This window comes from Mya arenaria, chromosome 5, assembly GCF_026914265.1.
Source record: "Mya arenaria isolate MELC-2E11 chromosome 5, ASM2691426v1".
NCBI lineage: Eukaryota > Metazoa > Mollusca > Bivalvia > Myida > Myidae > Mya > Mya arenaria.
Genome location: NC_069126.1, coordinates 61,163,866 through 61,173,645, shown reverse-complemented (window position 1 = coordinate 61,173,645; position 9,780 = coordinate 61,163,866). Strand labels below are relative to the sequence as shown.

Here is a 9,780-nt window from a genome sequence, read left to right as displayed (position 1 = left end):
TAGCAGAGACTTAGAGAGAAATGAGAATCACGAAGCACTTCGCCAGTTCTTCGCCAGGCGTGGGAGACAGTTTGTGCCAAAACGTTGTTAACAATAAATTGAGTGATGAACAGACAATGATTAGTAACAAAATAAAATGTATGAACTGTTCGTGTTTTATTGTGTTTATCTATAGTAATCTAGTTGGAATCACTTAAGCTTTAAGAACAACTATGCTTGCTCATTGTTATCAAACGAGTAATGGTCATATAGTCATATATATGTGCAAATCGCTATGCATAACTCCTCAAAGGTACACAGAATGTATCGTAAAATGTTACAAAGTACGATACTTAAGCAAAATAAAACATGAAATAAAGTAAAACAATCACAGACTAATGTTACGATTTTCGGTACAAGCTATACTGAGCTGATTATTATAAGGGAAAGTGTTGTCTGTCGTATTCACTTGGATACGGTTGAACCCATGTAAACAATACTCTTTGTGTGTAAAATTTGGGATATTTTCTGCGTTTGAAGGTACGACCTTGGTAGTTATAGTTTCTATAATGTGTTCGCGATTGAATCAAGCCGGGTTTATGCATATACAAGAGATATAAATGATTTTACGAGGTTTTAAACATTTCCAATTTCAGAAAATATTTCTACTTTCGATTTCGTTTTTCTGAAAATGAACAAACTTTTTTTTTCCTAATGTTTAATTTCATAAAACGATACATAATACATAATTAAGATAATTTTAAATTATTTTTAATGAGTGTATTTTCTTTATTTTCGTAAAAGTTTAAAAAATAAATAAATAATGCAATTCATGGAATGATATGACGTGATATGTATGACGTCATATTGCAGAGTTCTCGCTGTGCGCTGGTCGGCCATCTTGAAAAATAAATTGTGAAGCTCGTATTTCCAGCTTTCCTGCGGTAAGCATGCTTAAAAGTTTTATGAGAAATTGTGTCTAAATATATGATGTATCATATTACCAGCAAGTTTTGTCGATGTATCTATTGAATTACGTAAAAACTTATGTCAAAAGAAATTGCTCCCAGCTCGTTTTAGAATGTTTCGAACATTCTCGAAGCCGATTTTAGAAACTTTAATTCTCGGCTAGATATGTTGAAAAACAAAGTAAGCAGTGTTAATTCATATCTCTTGTCTTGTTTATGTCACATTTTAAGTGATTTCAACTTTGTTTAGGGACCAAACTGGCAGAAATACGAAATGGCAAATCATGCAAGATTGATAAATATTTTCTTCTATTTGTTTGTTTGAAAAATATGCTGAAAATTATTTTTTTTAAACCAGAGACGGCAGTTCAGATGCAGTCGTCCTGTGTGTCAGAAAGCTGGTGATCAAAATGGTTGAAGGCAGTACCCAAGAAAGTACATTTACAAGTAAGTAAAATCGCTGAAAATTAATTCCATGAATTGAACTGTCATATCATAATCTCAGTGCTTAGTCTGTTTGGAAATATGCTTGGAATAATTTTTATAGACTGATAATTTATCTAATAACAGACACTGTGTTTGATTTATTACATTGAACTGCTATTAGATAAATTTTCAGTTTGTGTTTGATATCTACCAATGCCATAAATGCATAATTTTGTTCCTGTTGTGAATGATAAGAAATGTTGGGAACATAATACCTTCTGCATGTGAACAGTTTTTCTGTTTCTGTTTGTATGTAGGAAGTATTTTGTTTTCAGGATTATTTCAACATTGTTGATGTGGATGAAATGTGCACTTAGCCATGCTTTTAATGGAATGAAAAATGTAAAAAAACTAACAAGTAATATGTGCAGTTTTGTTGATAAAATGTTTTGTTTCAGAGTTGTGAGGAGTAACCTAGCCTATATAACCTGAAGCTCACCCAATATGCAGTGTGTTCTGCTCTGTCAATAACAAGTAAGTAATTTCACCAAATTTCATCAGAAACAAATCTCAAAGTTACAATGAACAGTAAAGTTAACTCATCTTGGTACTTTAATTTACTGAAACACTGAACCAACATGATTTGATTTTACTCTTTGTACTTATTTCACATTATGGTAGCAAAATTACAGCTATGTGTCAGATTCATGACATTTAGCATTTGTCATACATTTCACTCTTTCAGTTGTCAAACCAAATGCTAAGTGTCAAATCCATTCATGATATTTAGCATGTGTCATACAATTCACTCTATTATTTGTCAAACCAAAAGATAAATGTCAAATTATTTACACATGCTTAGCAGTTTATCATAAATTTTACTCATTTTATTTGTCAAACCAAAAGATGAACGTCAAATTATTTGAAGATGCTAAGCATTTATCATACATTTTACTCTTTTTATGACAAATCGACTCACAAATTTAAGCAAACCAGGTGACAATGTACAAATCATTTAGGGTGACGAGCTTTTTGGTTACCTCGCCCGGCCAAACAAAAAGACTTATATATATACTAAAAGTGTTTTAGTTTGGCCGGGCGAGCGAACCAAAAAGCTCGTCACCCCAAAATACTTGTACATCGTCACTTTGTGTGCCTAATTTTGAGATTCAACTAAATCGTTCTAAATTCAATGTAAAAAAAAGTTTCATAAGGGGGGTACCCAGTGTGAAAAAACTACATCGCTTAAACGCAAATGCGCTTTGGTAGGTATATAGCTAAAACGCGAATGCGCTTTGGTGAAAATCCAAAGTCAAAAAGTTTGAAAATTTTGAAAAAAATTGAAAAGATGCGAAATAAATCATGATTTTAAGCACTGTTTTAGTGAACTGCTCTGTCATTTGTAAATCAAAACTGAGAGAATGGTTAATATGTTTTGAGACAAAGCATTTACAACTCACTGCAAATATTCTTTGGTGGTCAAAGACTTAATAGAAGTTAATTAGCCAGTGTTCATATTTAGTAAATGAAAATTAGTGAGTTGAAGCTTATATTGTTAAGTTTTATTGTATATCATCTGGCAGGGAAAACAAGATCATTTAAGATTCATGTTTTTGGTGGCAAACAAATTGAAAAAGTATTGTTCTTATTTTACTCACTCATTGATGTTTTCATTTTTCAACAGAAATGTTTTGTTTTTTCAGCTCTGTATGGCTGGTCTGACCTCAGTGGAAGTTGTTCGTTTAAATGGTTTCGGGACATTGAAGTAAAACAACACGAGGTAAAATTCAAAGGACTTATTTATTATGCCCCCTTTTGAAAAAAGTGGGGTATATTGTTTTGCACATGTCGGTCGGTCGGTCTGTCTGTCTGTCGGTCGGTCGGTCGGAATACCAAATGGTTTCCGATCAATAACTTGAGAACGCTTTGACCGAGGGACCTCATACTTGGTATGTGTATTGGTCATCACCAGCAGATGAACCCTATTGATTTTGAGGTCAGTGGGTCAAAGGTCAAGGTCAGTGTGACCTTTACATGAAAAACGGTTTCCGATCAATAACTTGAGAACGCTTTGACCCAGGAACCTCATACTTGGTAGGTGTATTGGTCATGACCAGCAGATGAACCCTATTGATTTTGAGGTCAGTGGGTCAAAGGTCAAGGTCAGTGTGACCTTAACATGAAAAACGGTTTCCGATCAATAACTTGAGAACGCTTTGAACCAGGGACCTCATACTAGGTAGGCTTATTGGTCATGACCAGCAGATGAACCCTATTGATTTTGAGGTCAGTGGGTCAAAGGTCAAGGTCAGTGTGACCTTTACATGAAAAACGGTTTCCGATCAATAACTTGAGAACGCTTTGACCCAGGAACCTCATACTTGGTAGGTGTATTGGTCATGACCAGCAGATGAACCCTATTGATTTTGAGGTCAAAGGTCAAGGTCAGTGTGACCTTAACATGAAAAACGGTTTCCGATCAATAACTTGAGAACGCTTTGACCCAGGGACCTCATACTAGGTAGGCTTATTGGTCATGACCAGCAGATGAACCCTATTGATTTTGAGGTCAGTGGGTCAAAGGTCAAGGTCAGTGTGACCTTAACATGAAAAACGGTTTCCGATCAATAACTTGAGAACGCTTTGACCCAGGGACCTCATACTAGGTAGGCTTATTGGTCATGACCAGCAGATGAACCCTATTGATTTTGAGGTCAGTGGGTCAAAGGTCAAGGTCAGTGTGACCTTTACATGAAAAACGGTTTCCGATCAATAACTTGAGAACGCTTTGACCCAGGAACCTCATACTTGGTAGGTGTATTGGTCATGACCAGCAGATGAACCCTATTGATTTTGAGGTCAGTGGGTCAAAGGTCAAGGTCAGTGTGACCTTAACATGAAAAACGGTTTCCGATCAATAACTTGAGAACGCTTTGACCCAGGGACCTCATACTAGGTAGGCTTATTGGTCATGACCAGCAGATGAACCCTATTGATTTTGAGGTCAGTGGGTCAAAGGTCAAGGTCAGTGTGACTGTAAGCTGAAAAAAGGTTTTCTGATTGTCCATATTTTATTTTCTTATATAGTAGACAGTAGAAATTTATATGTCACTAAATGCATGAGTTGAAGTATCAGTTTTCAGTGAACATCTAGTTTAATTATGCCCCCCTTCGAAGCAGAGGGGTTATATAATTGCTTTGCACATGTCGGTCGGTCTGTTGGAAGACCAAAGCTTGTCCGAGTGATAACTCAACAATTCCCGGACCTATGGTCATCAAACTTGACATGAAGATTAGGTATGACCAGTAGATGACCTGCCTCATATGCATCCAATGACAAATCAGCTGTCATTTCAGTCCATGCATATTTCATTCAATTGTCCAAATATTTCTGGCAACTTGGCGCTCAGGGGGCATAATGTTTGACAAACATCTCTTGTTTTTTAACTTGTTCATCCAGTAGTATATGATAAAAAGTTTTTGAACTTGTTCATCCAGTATTATATGGTACATACAACAATAATGTAGAATATAAATCACTGAGTTGCGGCTTCTCTGAACAAACATCTGTTCACTTTATGTCCACAGTTTTTTGAGAAACAAACAGGGCATCTGTTTTCCCAGTTTGTAGATTTTCTCGTTTTGCAGAATGTCCCACCAAGAGTGAAGGGCTGCCTGTTTGCTTCAGATTCCCAGTCCTCCTCGCTGATGATTTCTGTCCTTACGCAGTCACCCCAGTCTTCAACCTCAGTTTGTACAGGTGATAATGTTTTTGAACCATAGTTCATTGTCATGTCATTGGAGTTGTTCAGCTGCTCCAGTTCTGACTGTAACTCTGTTTTGAGTACAGCAAGTCTAGCCTCAAGAATGGCAATTCTTTTAATTTTGCGGTTAAGTCTCTCCATTGTACAGATCATAAATTGCTGTAGGTTTCAAGTTTTGTAATGATATTAAGTATGCGTTACATATTAAATATGCACAAAAATAATGCATTCGATCTGCATTTCACAAGTGTAAAACATCACAAATGAATGGTATTTCAATCTACTTTTTTGTCAAACCATATGACATTATTTGTTCATTAGTAAAACAAATTGATGAATATCAAAGCGATTCATGATACTGAGCATTTATTAAACATTTCACTTTATTGTTTGTCAAACCAAATGCTAAGTGTCAAATCGATTCATGACACTGAGCATTTATCAAACATTTCACTCTATTATTTGTCAAACCAAAAGATGAACGTTAAATTATTTACAGATACTAAGCAGTTTATCATACATTTCACTTTATTATTTGTCAAACCAAAAGATGAATGTCAAATTATTTGAAGATGCTAAGCATCTTATCATACATTTTACTCTCTTTATGACAAATCGACTCACAAATTTAAGCAAACCAGGTGACGATGTACAAATAATTTAGGGTGACGAGCTTTTTGGTTACCTCGCCCGGCCAAACAAAAAGACTTATATATATACTAAAAGTGTTTTAGTTTGGCCGGGCGAGCGAACCAAAAAGCTTAATATGTTTTGAAATTAAGCATTTATCATTTTTGTAAAAATCCAATGTTATAAATGAAACCAAAATTTACCAGAGTAAACATTAATGTGCTATTGTATGTAAGAATGTTTCGTCTTTTACACGTTTCATTTCATTTTTTCAGATGAGATGCCATACACAGGGGATCCGACAGAAGACAGCAGACAGAATTCGTCGATCTATTTGAAATGTCATTGTTTATTTGAAAAAAAGATACCTATCCACACTTGTTCGTTTTAAAATATTGTTTGTATTATATGTGCTTTGTACCGTTGCTTTTTGTTTATCAGTAATTCTCCAACACTTGTATTTCGTGTTTTACATGAACATTGAAAATTTATCATACAGTAAATCATTTCAAAAAATAAAAATCAAATGGAGAAATACTGATTTATCTGTTTGCTTTTAATGTTTGTGCTGTCTTGCTTACCCCAGTAACGCGGGTCTTGTTTGCTATTGTGAGTACTGTTGTTATTTTTTTGGCCATCCAAAGTATTGTTCACGAAAGATAACACATTTTTTTCATAAAATTGGTTACATTTTGGTCTGTCGATTTTTTTCATTGAAACCACAGTCAAACGGTTTTTCACTATATTTTTTTATGAGAAACTGCCAGACTTGGTCACGGCTGAAACCGAGGAACATTTGTGATTGAACAAAATTTTAGCAGTAATGCTGCTTGTAATTCATAAATTTATTAAGCTTTGGTCTTGTCATATTGATTACGATATTGGTTGGAACATAAATTGGTAAAATGGTAAACATTTTGATAGTGTGCACAAGAGCAAAATTTGCACTGTATTCTAAAATGTTTCATTTTTGTGAAATGCTGTTGACAAAATGATTTGTTTGCTCGTGCCAGCATGGGTCGACGAGATTCGTTTCTCACTGTCCTTTATGCGGCGGTTTAAGATGCGAACCTGTTGTTTTGTCAATGTCTATAAAGTTCAGCTTGAATGAAAACTGAAATCAAAATTGCAAGATCAAGCAATTTTAAAAAAAAAAATGTTAGAATGTAGATGCGTTGTGAAATACAAGTGAAATGTACTAGGCTCATTGCATTCTTAGTTTGGTTTCGAAGTGCAAAACTTCATTCATCACAAACATTCCTCTTGAACGACCGAACATTGATATGTGGCAATGTTTTCGTTCAGCAAAATGATTTGGCAAAAGTAATTTAAAGGCTAGCATGAGTATGGAGGTGTCGTTAGACCAGCTTAGTATTGGTGTAAGGTGGTGTACAGTGCCAATACTAGGAACCGCTCATGTTCACCATGTCACGCTACAGGCAATGAAAAATAGGGAGTGGCAACCTCTTTGTATCGCCGTGGTCCGACACTCCACACAGTCTTTACAATGAGAGGGGAAATATAGGCAATCGGATGCTTCTTCCTAAGTGTGCCTTGTCGAGTAACTGCCTTTGGCGTTGCCTTTATTTTCAAATTTGTGAACAAATAAAACTAGGTTAGGACCACATAATAGGGTTACGATGAAAATTAGGTTTCCCTTTTAATGCTTGAAGATAACAGCCACTGGCGTTATACTTCAAAAAATGGCTCGAAATACACATATCACACAAACATTCAACATTTTGTCAGCAGCATTTTTCATTTTTCAAAAAAATACTCAGATGTACAAAAATAATGCAAAACATGAACAGCAAATTCACAAATTCTGCTGTGTTGAAATTTAAAAAATCAAACATGAGATTGTATGAAAAAGCTTCTTTTTTTATTTTCAAACATGTTAAATCTCACGATCATAAGCCATATGTACAAAAATAATGCAACTCTGAATTGTAATTTCATGCTCTCAACAAAAAAATATGCATCGAAAATTGTGAAAAATTGTGAAAAATTGTGAAAATCTAGAAGTTGACGAGAGATCTCAAGATTTCAAAAAACGAACTATAGGCTTTATTTCACACAATACTTCATGAAAAAAAAAATCAAATCTTCATAATGTTCATAATCTAGAAATTAACGAGGTATCTCAAGATTTCATAAAAAAATAATAGGCTCCATTTATTCAAAATTATAGGCTCATGCAATTCTCTCAAAAAATTACAAATCTCACAATCATAAGCCATATGCACAAAAAAATGCAGCTAAGTCGATGAAACATGAAAAATTGATATCTTTCTGAGGCTGGCGTTCACACAAGGTCTCATGAAAAAAATCAAATCTTCATATTGTTGAAAAATTATAGGCTCATACAAATCTCTCAAAAAATTACAAATCTCACAATCATAAGCCATATGCACAAAACATGCAGCTAAGTCCATGAAACATGAAAAATTGATATCTTTCTGAGACTTGCGTTCACACAAGATTTCATGAAAAAAATCAAATCTTCATATTGTTGAGAAAATTATAGGCTCATGCAATTCTCTCAAAAAATTACAAATCTCACAATCATAAGCCATATGCACAAAAAAATGCAGCTAAGTCGATGAAACATGAAAAATTGATATCTTTCTGAGGCTGGCGTTCACACAAGGTCTCATGAAAAAAATCAAATCTTCATGTTGTTGAAAAATTATAGGCTCATACAAATCTCTCAAAAAATTACAAATCTCACAATCATAAGCCATACCTTCAACATTTGTGCTCTGAAACTAGCGTTCACACCAGTTTTCATGAGAAAAAAAATAAAATCTTCATATTGTTGAAAATCTAGAAATTAACGCGGGATCTCAAGATTTCAAAAAAAAATTATAGGCTTCATTTATTCAAAAAATTATAGGCTCATGCAAATCTCTCAAAAAATTATAGGCTCATGCAAATCTCTCAAAAATTACAAATTTCACAATCATAAGCCATATGCACAAAAATGCAGCATCAAGTCCATGAAACATGAAAAATTGGTATCTTAGTGAAACTGGCGTTCACACAAGATTTCATGAAAAAAATAAAATCTTCATAATGTTGAAAAAAATATAGGCTCATGCAAATCTCTCAAAAAATTACAAATCTCACAATCATAAGCCATATGCACAAAAAAACACCAAGTCCATGAAACTTGAAAAATTGATATCTTACTGAAACTGGCGTTCACACAAGATTTCATGAAAAAAATAAAAATCTTCATAATGATCAAATTCAACAAATCGACATTTGCAGCAAATCTCACAGATCTCGCAATCATAAGCTATATGCACAAAAAAGCACCAAGTCCATGAAACATGAAAAATTGGTATCTTATTGAAACTGGCGTTCACACAAGATTTCAAAAAAAATTATAGGCTTCATTTATTCAAAAAAAATTATAGGCTCATGCAAATCTTTCAAAAAATTATAGGCATATGTAAATCTAAAAAAAATACAATTTTCACAATTATAAGCAATATGCACAAAAATGCAGCATCAAGTCCATGAAACTTGAAAAATTGATATCTTTCTGAGACTGGCGTTCACACAAGATTTCATGAAAAAATAAAATCTTCATAATGTTCAAATTCAACAAATCAACATTTGCAGCAAATCTCTCAGATCGCACAATCATAAGCTATATGCACAAAAAACACCAAGTTCATGAAACATGAAAAATTGGTATCTTACTGAAACTGGCGTTCACACAAGATTTCATGAAAAAACAAATCTTCATAATGTTGAAAAATTATAGGCTCATGCAAATATCTCAAAAAATTACAAATCTCACAATCATAAGCTATATGCACAAAAAACACCAAGTCCATGAAACTTGAAAAATTGATATTTTACTGAAACTGGCGTTCACACAAGATTTCATGAAAAAAATAAAATCTTCATAATGTTCAAATTCAACAAATCGACATTTGCAGCAAATCTCACAGATCTCACAATCATAAGCTATATGCACAAAAATGCAGCATCAAGTCCAT

At 33.9% G+C, this 9,780-nt stretch overlaps 1 long non-coding RNA gene across 2 annotated transcripts; it reads left to right on the top strand.

Annotated features, from left to right (window-relative positions):
- The first annotated feature begins 437 nt into the window (after nucleotides 1–437).
- LOC128235042 (uncharacterized) lies at nucleotides 438–6,142 on the top strand. 2 transcript variants are annotated; one of them, XR_008261107.1, is made up of 7 exons: nucleotides 438–519; nucleotides 853–923; nucleotides 1,306–1,394; nucleotides 1,832–1,907; nucleotides 3,077–3,153; nucleotides 5,022–5,133; nucleotides 6,043–6,142. It is a non-coding gene; the product is annotated as an uncharacterized LOC128235042 (long non-coding RNA). The 2 variants fall into 2 exon arrangements; XR_008261108.1 differs by lacking the exons at nucleotides 3,077–3,153; nucleotides 5,022–5,133.
- The last annotated feature ends 3,638 nt before the right edge of the window (nucleotides 6,143–9,780 follow it).